This window comes from Heptranchias perlo, chromosome 2 (assembly GCF_035084215.1).
Source record: "Heptranchias perlo isolate sHepPer1 chromosome 2, sHepPer1.hap1, whole genome shotgun sequence".
Classification (NCBI taxonomy): domain Eukaryota; kingdom Metazoa; phylum Chordata; class Chondrichthyes; order Hexanchiformes; family Hexanchidae; genus Heptranchias; species Heptranchias perlo.
This window is the reverse complement of record NC_090326.1, coordinates 162,144,676-162,168,150: the sequence shown is the minus strand read 5'-3', so window position 1 is coordinate 162,168,150 and position 23,475 is coordinate 162,144,676.

The window sequence follows — 23,475 nt, the reverse complement described above, 5'->3', positions numbered from 1 at the left end:
GCTTCATCAATGACCTTCCCTCCATCATAAGGTCAGAAATGGGGATGTTTGCTGATGACTGCACAGTGTTCAGTTCCATTCGCAACCCCTCAGATAATGAAGCAGTCCGTGCCCACATGCAGCAAGACTTGGACAACATCCAGGCTTGGGCAGATAAGTGGCAAGTAACATTCGCGCCAGATAAGTGCCAGGCAATGACCATCTCCAACAAGAGAGAGTCTAACCACCTCCCCTTGACATTCAACGGCATTACCATCGCTGAATCCCCCACCATCAACATCCTGGGGGTCACCATTGACCAGAAACTTAACTGGACGAGCCATATAAATACTGTGGCTACGAGAGCAGGTCAGAGGCTGGGTATTCTGCGGCGAGTGACTCACCTCCTGACTCCCCAAAGCCTTTCCACCATCTACAAGGCACAAGTCAGGAGTGTGATGGAATACCCTCCACTTGCCTGGATGAGTGCAGCTCCAACAACACTCAAGAAGCTCGACACCATCCAAGATAAAGCAGCCCGCTTGATTGGCACCCCATCCACCCCCCTAAACATTCACTCCCTTCACCACCGACGCACAGTGGCTGCAGTGTGTACCATCCACAGGATGCACTGCAGCAACTCGCCAAGGCTTCTTCGACAGCACCTCCCAAACCCGCGACCTCTACCACCTAGAAGGACAAGAGCAGCAGGCAGATGGGAACAACACCACCTGCACGTTCCCTTCCAAGTCACACACCATCCCGACTTGGAAATATATCGCCGTTCCTTCATCGTCGCTGGGTCAAAATCCTGGAACTCCCTTCCTAACAGCACTGTGGGAGAACCTTCACTACACGGACTGCAGCGGTTCAAGAACATAGGAACAGGAGTAGGCCATTCAGCCCCTCGTGCCTGCTCTGCCATTTGATAAGATCATGGCTGATCTGTGATCTAACTCCATATACCTGCCTTTGGCCCATATCCCTTAATACCTTTGGTTGCCAAAAAGCTGTCAATCTCAGATTTAAATTTAGCAATTGAGCTAGTGTCAATTGCCGTTTGCGGAAGAGAGTTCCAAACTTCTACCACCCTTTGTGTGTAGAGGCTCACCACCACCTTCTCAAGGGCAATTATGGATGGGCAATAAATGCCGGCCTCGCCAGCGACGCCCACATCCCATGAACGAATAAAAAAAAAACACCGATTATCTGGCCATTTATCTCGTCGCTGTTTGTGGGATCTTGCTGTGCGCAAATTGGCTGCCGCGTTTCCTACATTACGACAGTGACTACACATCAGCAAGTGATTGATTGGCTGTGAAGTGCTTTGGCGCGTCCTGAGGTCGTGAAAGGCACTGTTTCAATGCAGGTCTTTCATAATAACAGTCACTACACTTCAAAGTAACTGGTAGTGAAGGACGAAGTGTAGACAGAGATGGTCAGATAATCCATGCAGCCCAACAGCTGCTGGGAGCAAGGGAATGGGTTGTGCTATGAAGGTTGTATGCAAAACCCCTTGGGACGGTCTTACTGCAGACCCCTGTGGGAACCACTCGGGCCCACAGCACAATACTACCCCATAATGGGCCACTTCCCTGGGAGAGGCCACAAGATGGTTGGTGCTCTCCATCAGGGACTGCACATTGCTGGAGCAGGGGGGAATCTTTGCTCTGGGGGGTAAACGTCCCGAGCCCCTGTACTCAGTGCGCGGGCACGGGTCGGGAAATCAGGCCAGGCTGGGCCCCCGACCAATTTTGCAAAGTTTGGGGTGGGGGGTGGGGAGAGGGTGGCATTTTGCTGCCTCAAACGTGGGTCTCGTTACAGGTCACTTTATGCTGAATTTTGTTTCTGGGGTGTGGACGACACTGAGTTTATCGGCCACCCCTCGTTGCCTCGAGTGGTCATTCAGAGTCAACCGCATAGGGTGGGGACTGGAGTCACCTGTAGGCCAGACCGGGGAGGGGTGGGAGGCCTTCCTTTCCTCGAAGGACCCCTAGTGAACCAGTTAGGTTCGTACAACGAAATGGCAGTTCATCTGATTGGCATCGTTGCAGATTTTATTAAATTGGATTTTCAAAAGGCCTTCGATGAGGTACCGCATAGTAGACTCATGACTAAGGTCAGAGTATGTGGAGTCAGGGGACAAGTAGCAGAATGGATAGCAAGGCTGGCTACAAAACAGAAAACAGAGAGTAGGGGTTAAGGGCAGCTACTCAGACTGGCAAACGGTGGGAAGTGGTGTTCCACAAGGATCAGTGCTGGGACCACTGTTGTTCACCGTTTACATAAGCAATTTGGTCTCGGGAATCAGAAGTACAATTTCAAAATTTGCGGATGACACCAAATTGGTGGGTATAGTTAATACTGAGGAGGACTGCGACAAAATACAGGAAGATATTAATAAACTTGCAGAATGGGTGTGTAAATTGCAAATGAATTTTAATATAGATAAGTGTGAGATGGTATATTTTGGTAGGAAGTATAAGGAGGCCACATACTGCTTGGATAATTATTACCAACAAGCCAGGGGATCAACCCTGGTTCAATGAGGAGTGTAGAAGAGCATGCCAGGAGCAGCACCAGGCGTACCTAAATATGAGGTGCCAACCTGGTGAAGTTACAACTCAGGACTACATGCATGCTAAACAGCGGAAGCAACATGCTATAGACAGAGCTAAGCAATTCTACAACCAACGGATCAGATCAAAGCTCTGCAGTCCTGCCACATCCAGTCGTGAATGGTGGTGGACAATTAAACAACTAACGGGAGGAGGAGGCTCTGCAAACATCCCCATCCTAAATGATGGCGGAGTCCAGCACGTGAGTGCAAAAGACAAGGCTGAAGCGTTTGCAACCATCTTCAGCCAGAAGTGCTGAGTGGATGGTCCATCTCGGCCTCCTCCCGATATCCCCACCATCACAGAAGCCAGTCTTCGGCCAATTCGATTCACTCCACGTGATATCAAGAAACGGCTGAGTGCACTGGATACAGCAAAGGCTATGGGCCCCGACAACATCCCAGCTGTAGTGCTGAAGACTTGTGCTCCAGAACTAGCTGCGCCTCTAGCCAAGCTATTCCAGTACAGCTTCAACACTGGCATCTACCTGACAATGTGGAAAATTGCCCAGGTATGTCCTGTCCACAAAAAGCAGGACAAATCAAAGCGGGAGGAGGTATTGGCGGTTTTAGCAGGCCTAAAAATGGATAAATCCCCAGGCCCGGACTAAATGTATCCCAGGCTACTGTGTGAGGCAAAGGAGGAGATTGCGGGGGCTCTGACACATATATTCAGAACCTCTCTGGCCACAGGGGATGTGCCAGAGGACTGGAGAACCGCTAATGTAGTACCATTATTCAAGAAGGGGAGTAGGGAAAAACCGGGGAACTACAGGCCAGTGAGCCTAACATCAGTGGTAGGAAAATTATTGGAAAAAATTCTGAAGGACAAAATTAGTCTCCACTTGGAGAAGCAAGGATTAATCAGGGATAGTCAACATGGCTTTGTCAAGGGAAGATCATGTCTGACTAATTTGATTGAATTTTTTGAGGGGGTGACTAGGCGTGTGGATGAGGGTAACGCAGTGGATGTGGTATACATGGATTTCAGTAAGGCCTTTGATAAAGTCCCGCACAGGAGACTGGTCAAGAAGGTACGAGCCCATGGAATCCAGGGTGCCTTGGCACTTTGGATACAAAACTGGCTTAGTGGCAGAAGGCAGAGGGTGATGGTCGAAGGTTGTTTTTGTGACTGGAAGCCTGTGGCCAGTGGGGTACCATAGGGATCGGTGCTGGGTCCCTTGCTGTTTGTGGTCTACATTAATGACTTGGATATGAATGTAAAAGGTATGATCAGTAAGTTCGCTGATGATACAAAAATTGGTAGGGTGGTAAATAGCGAGGAGGATAGCCTCAGTCTGCAGGACGATATAGATGGGTTGGTCAGATGGGCGGAACAGTGGCAAATGGAATTTAACCCGGAAAAGTGCGAGGTGATGCACTTTGGAGGGACTAACAAGGCAAGGGAATACACAATGAATGGGAGGACCCTAGGCAAGACAGAGGGTCAGAGGGATCTTGGTGTGCAAGTTCACAGATCCCTGAAGGCGGCGGAACAGGTAGATAAGGTGGTAAAGAAGGCATATGGGATACTTGCCTTTATTAGCCGAGGCATAGAATATAAGAGCAAGGAGGTTATGATGGAGCTGTATAAAACACTGGTTAGGCCACAGCTGGAGTACTGTGTGCAGTTCTGGTCGCCACACTACAGGAAGGATGTGATCGCTTTGGAGAGGGTGCAGAGGAGATTCACCAGGATGTTACCAGGGCTGGAGCGCTTCAGCTATGAAGAGAGACTGGGAAGATTGGGTTTGTTTTCCTTGGAGCAGAGGAGGCTGAGGGGGGACATGATTGAGGTGTACAAAATTATGAGGGGCACAGATAGGATGGATACTAAGGAGCTTTTTCCCTTCGTTGAGGGTTCTATAACAAGGGGACATAGATTCAAGGTAAAAGGCGGGAGGTTTAGAGGGGATTTGAGAAAGAACTTTTTCACCCAGAGGGTGGTTGGAGTCTGGAACTCACTGCCTGAAAGGGTTGTGGAGGCAGGAACCCTCACAACATTCAAGAAGCATTTGGATGAGCACTTGAAATGCCATAGCATACAAGGCTACGGACCAAATGCTGGAATATGGGATTAGAGTAGACAGGGCTTGATGGCCGGCGCGGACACGATGGGCCGAAGGGCCTCTATCCGTGCCGTATAACTCTATGACTCTAAATCCAATCCGGCCAATTACCGCCCCATCAGTCTCCTCTCAATCAGTGATGGAAGGTGTCATCGACAGTGCTATCAAGCGGCACTTAGTCACCAATAACCTGCTCACTGATGCTCAGTTTGGGTTCCGCCAGGACCACTCGGCTCCAGACCTCATTACAGCCTTGGTCCAAACATGGACAAAAGAGCTGAATTCCAGAGGTGAGGTGAGAGTGACTGCCCTTGACATCAAGGCAGCATTTGACCGAGTGTGGCACCAAGGAGCCCTAGTAAAATTGAAGTCAATGGGAATCAGGGGGAAAACTCTCCAGTGGCTGGAGTCATACCTAGCACAAAGGAAGATGGTAGTGGTTGTTGGAGGCCATTCATCACAGCCCCAGGACATTGCTGCAGGAGTTCCTCAGGGCAGCGTCCTAGGCCCAACCATCTTCAGCTGCTTCATCAATGACCTTCCCTCCATCATAAGGTCAGAAATAAGGATGTTCGCCGATGACTGTACAGTGTTCAGTTCCATTCGCAACCCCTCAAATAATGAAGCAGTCCGAGCCCGCATGCAGCAAGACCTGGACAACATCCAGGTTTGGTCTCATAAGTGGCAAGTAACATTCGCGCCAGATAAGTGCCAGGCAATGACCATCTCCAACAAGAGAGAGTCTAACCACCTCCCCCTGACATTCAACGGCATTACCATCGCCGAATCCCCCACCATCAACATCCTGGGGGTCACCATTGACCAGAAACTTAACTGGACCAGCCATGTAAATACTGTGGCTACGAGAGCAGGTCAGAGGCTGGGTATTCTGCGGCGAGTGACTCACCTCCTGACTCCCCAAAGCCTTTCCACCATCTACAAGGCACAAGTCAGGAGTGTGATGGAATACTCTCCACTTGCCTGGATGAGTGCAGCTCCAACAACACTTAAGAAGCTCGACACCATCCAAGATAAAGCAGCCCGCTTGATTGGCACCCCATCCACCACCCTAAACATTCACTCCCTTCACCACCGGCACACCGTGGCTGCAGTGTGTACCATCCACAGGATGCACTGCAGCAACTCGCCAAGGCTTCTTCGACAGCACCTCCCAAACCCGCGACCTCTACCATCTAGAAGGACAAGAGCAGCAGGCACATGGGAACAACACCACCTGCATGTTCCCCTCCAAGTCACACACCATCCCGACTTGGAAATATATCGCCGTTCCTTCATCGTCGCTGGGTCAAAATCCTGGAACTCCCTAACAGCACTGTGGGAGAACCGTCACCACACGGATTGCAGCGTTTCAAGAAGGCGGCTCACCACCACCTTCTCGAGGGCAATTAGGGATGGGCAATAAATGCCGGCCTCGCCAGCGACGCCCACATCCCGTGAACGAATAAAAAAAAAATAAGAGTCTAAATGGGATAGAGGAGCAGAGGGATCTGGGGGTACAGATACACAAATCACTAAATGTAGCGACGCAGGTTAATAAGGCCATAAAAAAGGCAACTCAAGCACTGGGGTTCATTTCTAGAGGGATAGAATTGAAAAGCAGTGAAGTTATGTTAAACTTGTATAGAACCTTGGTTAGACCACACTTGGAGTACTGTGAACAGTTCTGGTCTCCAGATTATAGAGAGGATATAGAGGCACTGGAGAAGGTGCAAAAAATATTTAGAAGGATGATACCAGAACTGAAAAGCTATAATATCGGGAAAGTTTGAGGAGGCTGGGACTCGCTTCTCCAGAAAAGAGAAACTGAGGGGTGACCTGATAGAGGTCTTCAAAATGATGAAAGGGTTTGATAGGGTAGATGCAGAGAAGATGTTTCCACTTGCGGGGGAGATTAGAACTCGGGGCGAATAGCGTAGATGCATTTAAGGGGAAGCTGGATAAATACATGAGGGGAGAAAGGAATAGAAGGATATGCTGATAGGGTGAGATGAAGTAGGGAGGGAGGAGGCTCGTGTGGAGCATAAACACCAGCATGGACCCGTTGGGCCGAATGGCCTGTTTCTGTGCGGTGAATTCTATGCAATTCATGGGCAGGAAGGGGATTGCACTCAATCACCGACACATTCTAACATCGATGGCTGGTATCCAGGGCACAGCCAGGGCGTGCGGTTGTATACGGCGCCTGCATTATTTGAAGAAGGAACGCTGGGTGGACGAGGAGAACAGGGTTGCCCTCCTGCATCCGTGGCTGCAGAGCCCTCCGAGAGCAGATGGTGTGTCCTCTTCTTTTTAACTGTGTGCTGCTTCTCCCCTAACCCTAACCCCAGTGGGAGGAGAAGCTGAGGTCGATGGCTGCTGAGTGTCGGTGTGTGACCTCCGGGGATGGGAGGCGTTGCTGTCTGATCTACACTGGCGCCCGGTCTGGCAACCCCCTCGATTTTAGAATTCATTCACGTGTTCAAATCCCTTCATGGCCTCGCCCCCACCCTATCTCTGTAACCTCCTCCAGCCCTACAACCAAAGAATCAAAGAATCATAGAAAGGTTACAGCACGGAAGGAGGCCATTCGGCCCATCGAGTCCGCGCCGGCTCTATGCAAGAGCAATCCAGCTAGTCCCACTCCCTCGCCCTATCCCCGTAGCCCTGCAAATTTTTTCCCTTCAAGTACTTGTCTAATTCCCCCTTTTGAAGGCCATGATTGAATCTGCCTCCAGCACCCCCTCGGGCAGTGCATTCCAGATCCTAACCACTCGCTGCGTAAAAACGTTTTTCCTCATGTCACCTTTGGTTCTTTTGCCAATCACCTTAAATCTATGTCCTCTGGTCCTTGACCCTTCCACCAATGGGAGCAGTCTCTATCTACTCTGTCTGGACCCTCTGAGATCTCTGCCCCCCCTCCGAATCTGGCCTCTTGTGTGTCCCCCACTTCCTTCACCCCACCATTGGTGGCCGTGCCTTCAGCTGCCTGGGTCCTCGGCTCTGGAATTCTCTCCCAAAACCTCTAAGCCTCTCTATCTACCTCTCCTGCTTTAAGAGTCTCCTTAAAACCTACCCACCTATCCTAATGTCTCCTTCTTTGGCTCGATGTTAATTTCTAGTCTTATTATGCGCCTGTGAAGCGTGTTGGGACTTTGTCAAAGGCACTATATCGTCGTGGTGCAGTGGGCAGCACTCTCGCCCCCTGGTGTTAGAAGGTCGCGGGTTCAAGTCCCACTCTCGGGACTTGAGGACATAATCCAGGCTGATCCTCCTAGTGCCAGTGCTGAGGGAGTGCTACACTGTCATAGGTGCTGTTCCTCAGATGAGGTGTTAAACTCAGGCCCTGTCTGCCGTCTTAGGTGGACATAAAAGATCCCATGGTAATATTCAAAGAAGAGCCAGGGAGATCCCTCCAGTGTCCCGGCCAATATTTTACCCTCAACTAATATCACTAAAACAGATGATCTGGTCATTATCACATTGCTGTTTGTGGGATCTTGCTGTGCGCAAATTGGCTACAGCGTTTCCTACATTACAACAGTGACTACACTTCAAAAAGCACTTCATTTGCTGTAAAGCGCTTTGGGACGTCCTGAGGTCGTGCAAGGCGCAATAGAAATGCAGGTTCTTTCTATAAATGCAAAAAGCGTCAAGAACTTTTGGGCCTAGGATATGCAAAATAGCCCCAACCCAAAGAAATCAGCTGGGGTCAGGGGGCGAGCCACTGGGGAGGTGAGAGCCTCCAGGATTCTGTGAGAGAGGAGAATCCCGCGGGGCTGCACTGCGGAGGCTGACACGTGAAGAATGTCCACTAGAGGGCAGTCATGATGTGGAGATGCCGGTGATGGACTGGGGTTGACAATTGTAAACAATTTTACAACACCAAGTTATAGTCCAGCAATTTTATTTTAAATTCACAAGCTTTCGGAGGCTTCCTCCTTCGTCAGATTTTCACATCGTTCACCTGACGAAGGAGGAAGCCTCCGAAAGCTTGTGAATTTAAAATAAAATTGCTGGACTATAACTTGGTGTTGTAAAATTGTTTACACTAGAGGGCAGACAGCACCAGTGGAACCAAACTCCAGCAAGGAGTCAGCACCTTCAGCACAGAAAAACAGGGCACTGGACGGCCATTTCTCACACATTGTTACTTTTATAAGCTTCTCTCGTCAGTAGTTCAGTGCTGAGCTTTCCGAGTCTTGTGTCAGCTGTGGCTCAGTGGGTATCACTCTTGCCTCTGAGTCAGAAGATTGTGGGTTCAAAGGCCCCGCTCCAGAGATTGGAGCACGTAATCCAAGCCCTCCTGAGCACTGCACTGGCGTCTTCTTCAGATGAGACGTTGAACCGAGGTCCCGTCTGCCCTCTCCGGTGGATTGTTGGAGAGCTTGTGGCACTATTGGAAGAAGAGCAGGGGAGTGCTCCCAGAGTCCTGGCCACCATTTATCCCTCCGCCAAAAATAGACGATCTGGTCATGTATCTCATCGCTGTTTGTTGGATCTTGCTGTGCGCAAATTGTCTGCCGTGTTTCCTACAGTGTTACAATTCAAAAAAGTACTTCATTGGCTGTAAAGTGCTTTGGGACGTCCTGAGGATGTGTAAGGAGCTATATAAATGCAAGTTTGTTCTTTCCATTTGCATCCAGTCCTTTATTCCCTGTGTAGGTCCTTCATATATGTCCATCGTGTTTCTGACGTGGAGACTCTAAGACTTGGGACAACAGCTGTTGGAAAGTATTTCTGCAGAGGCCCAAGTGTCGGCCGGTACTCGGTACCAGGGCCATGATTTCAGCATGGCGGCGGGAAGGCAGTGCTCGGGGAACCCGGAGGCAAAGTGAGCGCGTTTAAATCTGCGATCTTATCTCGATTGCGGTCGATTGCCGTGCCCGACTGACGCGATTTGAAGCCCACTATTTAAAGGGCCAGTCCGAGAATGGATTTTGAAGGGGAAATGGAGTCCAGGAAAGCAAAGGCGGCCCCTAGATTTAACGATGCCTCCCTGGATGAACAGTGAGAGCCAGGCGGGAGGTAATGTTTCCAATGGATGGCAGGAAGAAACCTGGCTCTGTAACCAAAAATGCTTGGCTATAGGTGGCAGAAGAGATGAGCAGCAGGAGCACGGTGCCCAGGTCTTGGGTTCAGTGCAGGAAACGTTTTAATGACCTGACCAGGTCAGGAAAAGTGAGTACAGTCACTGATTCACCCACATCCTGTGTTGTTCAACACTGTGCTGCCCCTCCCCCCGTCACTCTGTGTTGGCACATCTACCCCATCATATAACCCCTCACACCCACTCAAGTGTCAGCAGCAGCAAACGTCCTTCACTTTCTAGGCACTTCCTCAACTGCCCATTTATTCACCCAACCACTGCCACTCACCCCAATCCTGACACAATGTGATGTATCTGTCTGATAGTCACCCTCTTTCATGGTCAGCGCTCACCCAAAGCATTGCATTCATCGGGCGAATACTTCACCTTCAGTCACTCACAGGTCTGTTCTTTCTCCCCTTGTATAGAATCGTAGAAAGGTAACAGCACAGAGTGAGGCCTTTCGGCCCATCGAGTCCGCGCCGGCTCTATGCATGGGCAATCCAGCTGGTCCCACTCCCCCGCCCTATTCCCGTAGCCCTGCAAATTTTTGCCTTTCGAGTACTTATCCAGTTATCTTTTGAAGGCCATGATTGAATCTGCCTCCACCACCCCCTCGGGCAGTGAATTCCAGATCCTAACCACTCGCTGTGTAAAAAAGTTTTTCCTCATGTCACCTTTGGTTCTTTTGCCAATCACCTTAAATCTATGTCTCTGGTCCTTGACCCTTCCACCAATGGGAACAGTTTCTCTCTATCTACTCTGTCTAGACCCTTCATGATTTTGAATACCTCTATCAAATCTCCTCGCAACCATCTCTGTTCCAAGGAGAACAACCCCAGCTTCTCCAGTCTATCCACGTAACTAAAGTCCCTCATCCCTGGAAACATTCTCGTAAACCTCTTCTGCACCCTCTCTAAGGCCTTCACATCTTTCCTAAAGTGCGGTGCCCAGAACTGGACACAATACTCCAGTTGTGGCCGAACCAGTGTTTTATAAAGGTTCATCATGGCTTCCATACTTTTGTACTCTATGCCTCTATTTATAAAGCCCAGGACCCTGTATGCTTTTTTAACCACTTTCTCAACCTGCCCTGCCACCTTCAATGATTTGTGTACATATACCCCCAGATCTCTCTGTTCCTGTACCTCTTTTAGAATTGTGCCCTTTAGTTTATATTGCCTCTCCTCGTTCTTCCTACCGAAATGTATCACTTTGCATTTTTCTGCGTTAAATTTCATCTGCCACGTGTCCGCCCATGCCACCAGCCTGTCTATATCCTCTTGAAGTCTATCACTATCCTCCTCACTGTTCACTGCCCTTCCAAGTTTTATGTCATCTGCAAATTTTGAAATTGTGCCCTATACACCCAAGTCTAAGTCATTAATATATATCAAGAAAAGCAGTGGTCCCAGCACTGACCCCTGGGGAACACCACTGTACACCTCCCTCCAGTCCGAAAAACAACCGTTCACCACTACTCTCTGTTTCCTGTCATTTAGCCAATTCTGTATCCATGTTTTTGAGGCTGTATTTGAGGCTTAATTTGTTTTTTGCTTGGTTTAAGTTAATCTAATATATTTTGTGGTTACTCCGGTCTCTTTGTGTAGCGGGGACGACTGTTAAGCAGGGGCCCTTGAGTATATCACTTAATTCCAGTGTGATTGGTGGGATCCATTTAATTTAAATTTAATTTAAATCAATTAAAGGGTAAGTCATGGCAGGACAGCTCGGCCCCGTGGCATGCTCCTCCTGCTCTATGTGGGAAATCAGGGACACTTCCGGTGTCCCTGACGACCATGTGTGCGGGAAATGTATCCAGCTGCAGCTACTGACAAACCGCATTGTGGCACTGGAGCTGCGGATGGATTCATTATGGAGCATTCGCGATGCTGAAAACGTCTTGGATAGCAAGTTTAGCGAGTTGGTCACACCGCAGGTAAAGGGTGTACAGGCAGGAAGTGAATGGGTGACCACCAGGCAGAGTAAGAGGTGCAGGCAGGTAGTGCAGGGGTTCCCTGTGGCCATCCCCCTCTCAAACAGATATACCACTTTGGATACTGTTAGGGGGGATGACTTATCAGGGGAAAGCAGCAGCAGCCAACTTCCTGGCACCATGGGTGGCTCTGCTGCACAGGCTGGGAGGAAAAAGAGTGGAAGGGCTATAGTGGTAGGGAACTCAATTGTAAGGGGAATAGATAGGCATTTCTGCAGCCGCAACCGAGACTCCAGGATGGTGTGTTGCCTCCCTGGTGCCAGGGTCAAAGACGTCTCGGAGCGACTACAGAACATTTTGGAGGGGGAGGGCGAACAGCCAGCTGTCGTGGTGCACATAGGCACCAACGATATAGGTAAAAAAGGGGATGAGGTCCTAAAAGCAGAATATAGGGAGTTAGGAGGAAAATTAAAAAATAGGACCTCAAAGGTAGTAATCTCAGGATTGCTGCCAGTGCCACGTGCTAGTCAGAGTAGGAATAGGAGGATATTTCAAATGAATACGTGGCTAGAGGAATGGTGCAAGGGGGAGGGATTCAAATTCCTGGGACACTGGAAACGGTTCTGGGGGAGGTGGGACCAGTACAAACTGGACGGTCTGCACCTGGGCAGGGCCGGGACCGCTGTCCTAGGGGGAGTGTTTGCTCGTGCTGTTGGGGAGGGTTTAAACTAAAGTGGCAGGGGGTTGGGAACGTGAGCAGGGAGATAGAGGAAAGCGTGTCAGGAAGGGACAGAAGGTATGGAGTAAAACGTAAAGTGTTAAAAAAGGAAAAAGCAGGAACTAAGTGTCACAAAACATATTTGAAAGTTCTTTATCTGAATGCACGTAGCATTCGTAACAAAATGGACGAGTTAACGGCACAAATAACTACGTATGGGTATGATCTTGTGGCCATTACAGAAACATGGCTGCAGGGTGACAACAACTGGGAATTAAATATGCCAGGGTATTTAACAATCAGGAAGGACAGGCAGGAAGGAAGGGGAGGTGGGGTGGCTATGTTAATAAAGGAAGGAATCACTGTAATACAGAGAAATGATATTGGGACAAAGGATCAGGATAATGAAACAGTTTGGGTAGAGATAAGGAATAATAAGGGGCAAAAAACACTCGTGGGCGTAGTATATAGGCCTCCTAATAGTTGCAACTCTGCTGGAAGAAGTATTAATCAGGAAATAGTTGGGGCATGTAATATGGGAACAGCTATAATTATGGGGGATTTTAACTATCATATTAACTGGACAAATCAAATTGGGCAGGGCAACCTTGAGGAAGAGTTTATTGAGTGTATTAGGGATGGATTTCTTGAGCCGTATGTAACTGATCCTAAAAGGGGGCAAGCAACCTTGGACCTGGTCCTGTGTAATGAGCCAGGATTAATTAATAATGTCCTAGTTAAGGATCCCCTTGGAATGAGTGACCATAACATGGTTACATTCCATATCCAATTAGAGGGTGAGAAGGTTGGTTCTCAAACAAGTGTACTGAGCTTGAATAAAGGAGACTATGATGGTATGAGAGCGGAATTGATTAAAGTGGACTGGGAAAATAGATTAAAGGGTAAGACGGTACATGAGCAGTGGTGTTCATTTAAGGAGTTATTTTACAACTTTCAAAAAATATATATTCCACTGAGGAAAAAAGGGTGTAAAAGAAATGACAGCCATCCGTGGCTAAGTAAAGAAATTAAGGATAGTATCCGACTAAAAACAAGGACATATAAGGTAGCCAAACTTAGTGGGAGGATAGAAGATTGGGAATTCTTCAAAAGACAGCAAAAAGTAACTAAAGGATTGATTAAGAAAGGGAAGATAGATTATGAAAATAAATTAGCAAAACATATAAAAATAGATAGCAAGAGTTTCTATACTTATATAAAAAGAAAAAGGGCGGCTAAGGCAAACGTAGGTCCCTTAGAGGATGAGACCCGGAAATTAATGGTGGGAAACATGGAGATGGCAAAAATGCTGAACAAATATTTTGTTTCAGTCTTTACGTTAGAGGACACTAAAAATATCCCAACACTGGACAAACAGGGGGCTCTCGGGGGGGAGGAGCTAAATACGATTAAAATCACTAAGGAATTGGTACTCAGTAAAATAATGGGACTCAAGGCGGATAAATCCCCTGGACCTGATGGCTTACATCCTAGGGTCTTGAGGGAAGTGGCAGTAGGGATTGTGGATGCTTTGGTAATAATTTTCCAAAATTCTCTGGACTCGGCAAAGGTCCCGGCAGATTGGAAAACTGCTAATGCAACACCCTTATTTAAAAAGGGTAGTCGGCAGAAGGCTGGAAATTATAAACCAGTTAGCCTAACATCTGTGGTGGGTAAAATTTTGGAGTCTATTATTAAGGAGACAGTAGCAGAACATTTGGATAAACATAATTTAATAGGACAAAGTCAGCATGGCTTTATGAAGGGGAAGTCATGTCTGACAAATTTGCTTGAGTTCTTTGAGGACATGATGTACAGAGTGGATAAAGGGGAACCAGTGGATGTAGTATATTTAGACTTCCAGAAGGCATTCGACAAGGTGCCACATAAAAGATTATTGCTCAAGATAAAGAATCACTGGATTGGGGGTAATATTCTGGCATGGGTGGAGGATTGGTTATCTAACAGGAAGCAGAAAGTTGGGATAAATGGTTCATTCTCGGACTGGCAACCAGTAGCCAGTGGTGTTCCGCAGGGGTCGGTGCTGGGTCCCCAACTCTTTACAATCTATATTAACGATTTGGAGGAGGGGACCGAGTGTAACATATCAAAGTTTGCAGATGATACAAAGCTGGGAGGGAAAGTAGAGAGTGAGGAACATAAGAACATAAGAAATTGGAGCAGGAGTAGGCCAATCGGCCCCTCGAGCCTGCTCCGCCATTCAATAAGATCATGGCTGATCTGATCCCAACCACAAATCTAAAGAACACAAGAAGTAGGAGCAGGACCCGGCCACACAGCCCCTGGGCCCTCTCCGCCACCCACAGGGCATTGACCGATCCGAACTCAGCTTCATGTCCAATTTCCTGCCCGCTCCCCATAACCCCTAATTCCCTTTACTTCTAGGAAACTGTCTATTTCTGTTTTAAATTTATCTAATGATGTAGCTTCCACAGCTTCCTGGGGCAGCAAATTCCACAGACCTACCACCCTCTGAGTGAAGAAGTTTCTCCTCATCTCAGTTTTGAAAGAGCAGCCCCTTATTCTAAGATTATGCCCCCTAGTTCTAGTTTCACCCATTTTTGGGAACATCCTTACTGCATCCACCCGATCAAGACCCTTCACAATCTTATATGTTTCAATAAGATCGCCTCTCATTCTTCTGAACTCCAATGAGTAGAGTCCCAATCTACTCAACCTCTCCTCATATGTCCGCCCCCTCATCCCCGGGATTAACCGAGTGAACCTTCTTTGTACTGCCTCGAGAGCAAGTATGTCTTTTCTTAAGTATGGAGACCAAAACTGTATGCAGTATTCCAGGTGCGGTCTCACCAATACCTTATATAACTGCAGCAATACCTCCCTGTTTTTATATTCTATCCCCCTAGCAATAAAAGCCAACATTCCGTTGGCTTTCTTGATCACCTGCTGCACCTGCATACCAACTTTTTGATTTTCTTGCACTAGGACCCCCAGATCCCTTTGTACTGCAGTACTTTCCAGTCTCTCGCCATTAAGAAAATAACTTGCTCTCTGATTTTTCCTGCCAAAGTGCATAACCTCACATTTTCCAATATTATATTGCATCTGCCAAATCTCCGCCCACTCACCCAGCCTGTCTATATCCCCTTGCAGGTTTTTTATGTCCTTCTCACTCTCTACTTTCCCTCCCATCTTTGTATCATCTGCAAATTTTGATATGTTGCACTCGGTCCCCTCCTCCAAATCGTTAATATAGATTGTAAAGAGTTGGGGACCCAGCACCGACCCCTGTGGAACACCACTGGTTACTGGTTGCCAGTCCGAAAATGAACCATTTATCCCAACTCTCTGCTTCCTGTTCGATAACCAATCCTCCACCCATGCCAGAATATTACCCCCAATCCCGTGATTTTTTATCTTAAGTAATAATCTTTTATGTGGCACCTTGTCGAATGCCTTCTGGAAGTCTAAATACACTATGTCCACTGGTTCCCCTTTATCCACCCTATACGTTATATCCTCGAAGAACTCAAGCAAATTTGTCAGACATGACTTCCCCTTCATAAAGCCATGCTGACTTTGTCCTATTAAATTATGCTTATCTAAATGTTCCGTTACTGTCTCCTTAATAATAGACTCCAAAATTTTACCCACCACAGATGTTAAGCTAACTGGCCTATAATTTCCAGCCTTCTGCCTACTACCCTTTTTAAATAACGGTGTTACATTAGCAGTTTTCCAATCTGCTGGGACCTCTCCTGAGTCCAGGGAATTTTGGAAAACTATCACCAAAGCATCCACAATCCCCACTGCCACTTCCCTCAAGACCCTAGGATGGAAGCCATCAGGTCCAGGGGATTTATCCGCCTTGAGTCCCATTATTTTACTGAGTACCATCTCCTGAGTGATTTTAATCGTATTTAGCTCCTCCCCCCCGAGAGTCCCCTGTTTGTCCAGTGTTGGGATATTCTTAGTGTCCTCTACTGTAAAGACTGAAACAAAATATTTGTTCAGCATTTTTGCCATCTCCATGTTTCCCACCATTAATTTCCCGGTCTCATCCTCTAAGGGACCTACGTTTGCCTTAGCCACCCTTTTTCTTTTTATATAACTATAGAAACTCTTGCTATCTGTTTTTATATTTTTTGCTAATTTCTTTTCATAATCTAACTTCCCTTTCTTAATCAATCCTTTAGTTACTTTTTGCTGTCTTTTGAAGAATTCCCAATCTTCTATCCTCCCACTAAGTTTGGCTACCTTATATGTCCTTGTTTTTAGTCGGATACTATCCTTGATTTCTTTACTTAGCCACGGATGGCTGTCATTTCTTTTACACCCTTTTTTCCTCAGTGGAATATATTTATTTTGAAAGTTGTAAAATAACTCCCTAAATGAACACCACTGCTCATGTACCGTCTTACCCTTTAATCTATTTTCCCAGTCCACTTTAATCAATTCCGCTCTCATACCATCATAGTCTCCTTTATTCAAGCTCAGTACGCTTGTTTGAGAATCAACCTTCTCACCCTCTAATTGGATATGGAATTCAACCATGTTGTGGTCGCTCGTTCCAAGGGGATCCTTAACTAGGACATTATTAATTCATCCTGACTCATTACACAGGACCAGGTCCAAGGTTGCCTGCCCCCTTGTAGGATCAGTTACATACTGCTCAAGAAATCCATCCCTGATGCACTCAATGAACTCGTCCTCAAGGCTGCTCTGCCCAATTTGATTTGTCCAGTTAATATGATAATTAAAATCCCCCATAATTATGGCTGTTCCCTTATTACATGCCCCGACTATTTCCTGATTAATACTTCTTCCAGCAGAGTTGCAACTATTAGGAGGCCTATATACTACGCCCACTAATGTTTTTTTTCCCTTATTATTCCTTATCTCCACCCAAACTGTTTCATTATCTTGATGCTTTGTCCCAATATCATTTCTCTGTATTACAGTGATTCCTTCCTTTATTAACATAGCCACCCCACCTCCCCTTCCTTCCTGCCTGTCCTTCCTGATTGTTAAATACCCTGGCATATTTAATTCCCAGTCGTTGTCACCCTGCAGCCATGTTTCTGTAATGGCCACAAGATCATATCCATACGTAGTTATTTGTGCCGTTAACTCGTCCATTTTATTACGAATGCTACGTGCATTCAGATAAAGAACTTTCAAATCTGTTTTGTGACGCTTAGTTCCTGCTTTTTCCTTTTTTAACACTTTACCTATTACTCCATACCTTCTGTCCCTTCCTGTTACGCTTTCCTCTCTCTCCCTGCTCAGGTTCCCAACCCCCTGCCACTTTAGTTTAAACCCTCCCCAACAGCACTAGCAAACACTCCTCCTAGGACAGCGGTCCCGGCCCTGCCCAGGTGCAGACCATCCGGTTTGTACTGGTCCCACCTCCCCCAGAACCGTTTCCAGTGTCCCAGGAATTTGAATCCCTCCCCCTTGCACCATTCCTCTAGCCACGTATTCATTTGAAATATCCTCCTATTTCTACTCTGACTAGCACGTGGCACTGGCAGCAATCCTGAGATTACTACCTTTGAGGTCCTATTTTTTAATTTACCTCCTAACTCCCTATATTCTGCTTTTAGGACCTCATCCCCTTTTTTACCTATATCGTTGGTGCCTATGTGCACCACGACAGCTGGCTGTTCGCCCTCCCCCTCCAAAATGTTCTGTAGCCGCTCCGAGACATCCTTGATCCTTGCACCAGGGAGGCAACACACCATCCTGGAGTCTCGGTTGCGGCCGCAGAAACGCCTGTCTATTCCCCTTACAATTGAGTCCCCTATCACTATAGCTCTGCCACTCTTTTTCCTCCCAGCCTGTGCAGCAGAGCTACCCGTGGTGCCAGGAAGTTGGCTGCTGCTGCCTTCCCCTGATAAGTCATCCCCCCCAACAGCATCGAAAGTGGCATATCTGTTTGAGAGGGGGATGGCCACAGGGGACCCCTGCACTACCTGCCTGCATCTCTTACTCTTCCTGGTGGTCACCCATTCACTTCCTGCCTGTATACCCTTTACCTGCGGTGTGACCAACTCGCTAAACGTGCTATCCACGAGTTTCTCTGCATCGCGGATGCTCCACAGAGGAGAACATAAATAACCTACAGGGGGATATAGACAGGCTGGGTGAGTGGGCGGAGATTTGGCAGATGCAATACAATATTGGAAAATGTGAGGTTATGCACTTTGGCAGGAAAAATCAGAGAGCAAGTTATTATCTTAATGGCGAGAAACTGGAAAGTACTGCAGTACAAAGGGATCTGGGGGTCCTAGTGCAAGAAAATCAAAAAGTTCGTTTGCAGGTGCAGCAGGTGATCAAGAAGGCCAACGGAATGTTGGCTTTTATTGCTAGGGGGATAGAATATAAAAACAGGGCTGTATTGCTGCAGTTATATAAGGTATTGGTGAGACCGCACCTGGAATACTGCATACAGTTTTGGTGTCCATACTTAAGAAAGGACATACTTGCTCTCGAGGCAGTATAAAGAAGGTTCACTTGGTTAATCCCGGGGATGAGGGGGTGGACATATGAGGAGAGGTTGAGTAGATTGGGATTCTACTCATTGGAGTTCAGAAGAATGAGAGGCGATCTTATTGAAACATATAAGATTGTGATGGGGCTTGATCGGGTGGATGCGGTAAGGATGTTCCCAAAGATGGGTGAAACTAGAACTAGGGGCATAATCTTAGAATAAGGGGCTGCTCTTTCAAAACTGAGATGAGGAGAAACTTCTTCACTCAGAGGGTGGTAGGTCTGTGGAATTTGCTGCCCCAGGAAGCTGTGGAAGCTACATCATTAAATAAATTTAAAACAGAAATAGACAGTTTCCTAGAAGTAAAGGGAATTAGGGGTTACGGGGAGCGGGCAGGAAATTGGACATGAAGCTGAGTTCGGATCGGTCAAGGCCCTGTGGGTGGTGGAGCGGGCCCAGGGGCTGAGCGGCCTGGTCCTGCTCCTACTTCTTGTGTTCTTTAGATTTGAGGTTAGGATCAGATCAGCCATGATCTTTTTGAATGGCGGAGCAGGCTCGAGGGGCCGATTGGCCTACTCCTGCTCCTATTTCTTATGTTCTTATGTTGCTACTGCCCCAATTACTCCAGGGGCCGCAATCTTGATGATAAGCCTACCGTGCGGCACTTTATCAAACGCCTTTTGAAAGTCCATATACACCACATCAACTGCATTGCCCTCGTCTACCCTCCCTATTACGTCATCAAAAACTCTATCAGGTTAGTTACACACGATTTGCCTTTAACAAATCCGTGCTTGCTTTCCCTAATCAATCCACACTCATCCAAGTGACTGTTAATTCTGACCCGGATTATCGTTTCAAAAAGTTTCCCCACCACCGAGGTTAAACTGACTGGCCTATAGTTGCTGGGTTTATCCTTACACCCTTTTTTGAACAAGGGTGTAACATTTGCAATTCTGGCACCACCCCCGTATCTGCAGATGTTTGGAAGATTGTGGCCAGTACCTCTGCAATTTCCATCCTTACTTCCCTCAGCAACCTTGGATGCATCCCATCTGGACCGGGTGATTTATCTACTTTAAGTACAGCTAGCCTTTCTAGTACCTGCTCTTTATCAATTTTTAGGCCATCCAGTATCTCAACTATATCTTCCTTTACTGAGACTCTGGCAGCATATTCTTCCTTGATAAAGACAGATTGCAAAGTACTCATTTAGTACCTCAGCCATGCCCTCTGCCTCCATGAGTAGATCTCCTTTTTGGTCCCTTATCGGCCCCACCCCTCCTCTTACTACCCGTTTACTGTTTACATGTCTGCAGAAGACTTTTGGATTCCCTTTTATGTTGGTCGCCAGTCTATTCTCATACTCTCTCTCTTTGCCCCTCTTATTCCCTTTTTCACTTCCCCTCTGAACTTTTCTGTATTCTGCCTGATTCTCACTTGTGTTATCAACCTGACATCTGTCATATGCCCCTTTTTTCCGTTTCATCTTACTCTCTATCTCTTTTGTCATCCAGGGTGCTCTGGCTTTAGTTGCCCTACCTTTCTCCCTCGTGGGAATGTGCCTGGACTGTACCCAAACCATCTCCTCCTTAAAGACCGCCCATTGTTCAATTATATGTAGGAGAAGAGATGGGAGAGGAGCAGAACTGGAGGTGGCCCACCACATCTCGTTGACCTGACACATGCGGAGGAGGAGGTCATGGAAATAAGTCAGACCGTTGCATGCCTATCAATCGGAGATGGAGAGACTGGCAACCGGCAGATGGCTGGTGACAGAACTTTAACATCTTTCACACACTGGATGAATTGATTTTATCAATGACGAGGAATTACCAGAAATGGAAGAAAGCGATTTCTCATTCCTTCTGAGGGTGCATCGTCACAGGACACACAGCCAGGCACCAGCGCTGATACTCGCATTTCGGTGGGTCCTGTTAGACAGTTAGTTGGGTTGTCACCTGGTGATTCACCACTCACAAGTGAACACGAGCAGACACTAGTGGCAGGGGCAGCTGTGGAGAGTCCGCCTCGGGGTGGGGGGGGCACACTCCTCTCTGAGCTCTGCTCAGCTGGACATAGATGCTGAACACTGGGGGCCATCGTTGAGAAGGACAATGATAGTGGTCCAGCTGCACCTTTGCGAGGTACTGGAAAAAGTGCCTCGCACGCTCTCCACAATAGCGGAGTGGATGGAGGAGTCCAACTCCATCGTGGAATGGCGGCGCAGGTCAGAGCGGGAATGTCTGCGATGGAGAGAATCGTAGTCTCCATTGAGCTTCAAGCACGGCTCTCAAATGAGTCCGTGCAGGCCATGACAACGGCCGTGCAGACTCTGGGTGCCAACGTGTCTGCCGCCTTAAACAGGCAGGCAGATACTTTAGCCGTGACCTTACAACGCAACACATCTGTTCACCAACCTGCTGGCCAGCAGATGTGGCGCTGGCCTGGGAGAAGGATGATGGTGAAAGGGGACATGGAAATGGGGACTCCACTCAAAGCGTTCCACCTCTCACCCGTTGGCCCCCCTTCCCCACCCCTCAACCAGTACCCGCAATGCTGCCTCCTCTCCCGCTGGCCGAGTCTGCCCCTGCACAGGTGCAGGTGGAACAGCCTTTGGCGGGGCCCCGACAGGCTCTAAAATGCAGAGGTCGTTGGCCGAGAGCATCTCAGCAGTCGGGGCAGGAATCTGAGCAACCTGCCACCACCTCTGGTGAAGTCACAGAGGATGCACCACGTAGAAAGCTAAGGATTTGTAATTCACCAAGGGTATGTGACGAGATGTCATGTTAATTTACATTGGTTTTTTGTACATTAAATTTAATCATTATCACCATCACTGCCACGTCTTGGCAATTACTGAGTTGAGGGGGGGGGGTTGTTGAGGCAGGGGGTGTTGTTGAGGGGGGGTGTTGTTGAGGGGGGGGTTGTTGAGGGGGGGGGTTGTTGAGGGGGGGGGTTGTTGAGGGGGGGGGTTGTTGATGGGGGGGGGTTGTTGAGGGGGGGTGTTGTTGAGGGGGGGGGTTGTTGAGGGGGGGTGTTGTTGAGGGGGGGGGTTGCTGAGGCAGGGGGTGTTGTTGAGGGGGGTGTTGTTGAGGGGGGGTGTTGTTGAGGGGGGGTGTTGTTGAGGGGGGGTGTTGTTGAGGGGGGGGGTTGTTGAGGGGGGGTGTTGTTGAGGGGGGGGGGTTTGTTGAGGGGGGGGGTTGTTGAGGGGGGGTGTTGTTGAGTTGGGGGGGTGGTTGAGTTGGGGGGGTGGTTGTTGGTGGGGGTTGTTGAGGGGGGGGTTGGTTGTTGAGTTGGGTGGGGGTTGTTGAGGGGGGGGTTGGTTGTTGAGTTGGGTGGGGTTGTTGAGGGGGGGGTTGTTGAGGGGGGGGTTGTTGAGGGGGGGGGTTGTTGAGGGGGGGGGTTGTTGAGGGGGGGGGTTGTTGAGTTGGGGGGGGTTGTTGAGGGGGGGGGTTGTTGAGGGGGGGGGTTGTTGAGGGGGGGGGTTGTTGAGGGGGGGGTTGTTGAGGGGGGGGGTTGTTGAGGGGGGGGGGTTGTTGAGGGGGGGGGGTTGTTGAGGGGGGGGGTTGTTGAGGGGGGGGGTGGTTTGAGTTGGGGGGTTGAGTTGGGGGGTGGTTGTTGAGGGGGGGGGTTGTTGAGGGGGGGGGGGTTGTTGAGGGGGGGGGGGTTGTTGAGGGGGGGGGGTTGAGTTGGGGGGTTGAGTTGGGGGGGTGGTTGTTGAGGGGAGGGGTTGTTGAGGGGGGTGTTGTTGAGGGGGGGGTGGTTGTTGAGGGGGGGGGGTTGTTGAGGGGGGGGGTTGTTGAGGGGGGTGTTGTTGAGGGGGGGGTGGTTGTTGAGGGGGGGGGGTTGTTGAGGGGGGGGGTTGTTGAGGGGGGTGTTGTTGAGGGGGGGGGTTGTTGAGGGGGGGGGTGGTTGTTGGTGGTGCTGGCTGTTCCAGGCGGCCTGAGTATTTCAAAGTCTTGAATTTACTCCTCTCATTCTGAGAGCCTGTTGGAGATGAGGGAATCCCTGACATCATGGGCAGCGACGTGTGCGGCTGCTCTGGCGATGGGTTCCCCATCTTCATTCTCCTGGTCCTCAGACGTCCTGTGGAATCGATCCATTGTGGCCCCCATCCTGATCCTGTCAGTTTGAGGGGCTCCAAAATGTAGGTAAATTTGTCTGAAGACAAGAATTCTCAGTCTCAACAAATAAATCTCAGTCCGAACACAAAGAATCTCCAGCCGAAGTTTTGTCTGAGGGAACGGAGAGCCCGGCTACAATACCTCACCTTTAATGAGACGTGTCAATCACTGCTTTAAAGGGGAAAATGAGCTTTGGCTGCAACTCGCCTCCGTTTCTATGGAGTGTTTCAGAAGCTACGGGAGACACGTTCAGGAGTTAAATCCGTTTCTGTTGCAGAATCCACGAAAACATAAGTAGCCAAAGTGTTTCAACTACCTGAATTGGCCCTTTAAATATCGGCCCGCCGGCTTTAACTCCCGGGTTCCTGTTGTGCGAGCGCATCCCAACACGCCTGGGTTAAACCCGGAGGTGGGCGGGTTGGAGCCGGGATGCGGTCCCGATCCAAAAAGCTGCTACTTTAACCTTCC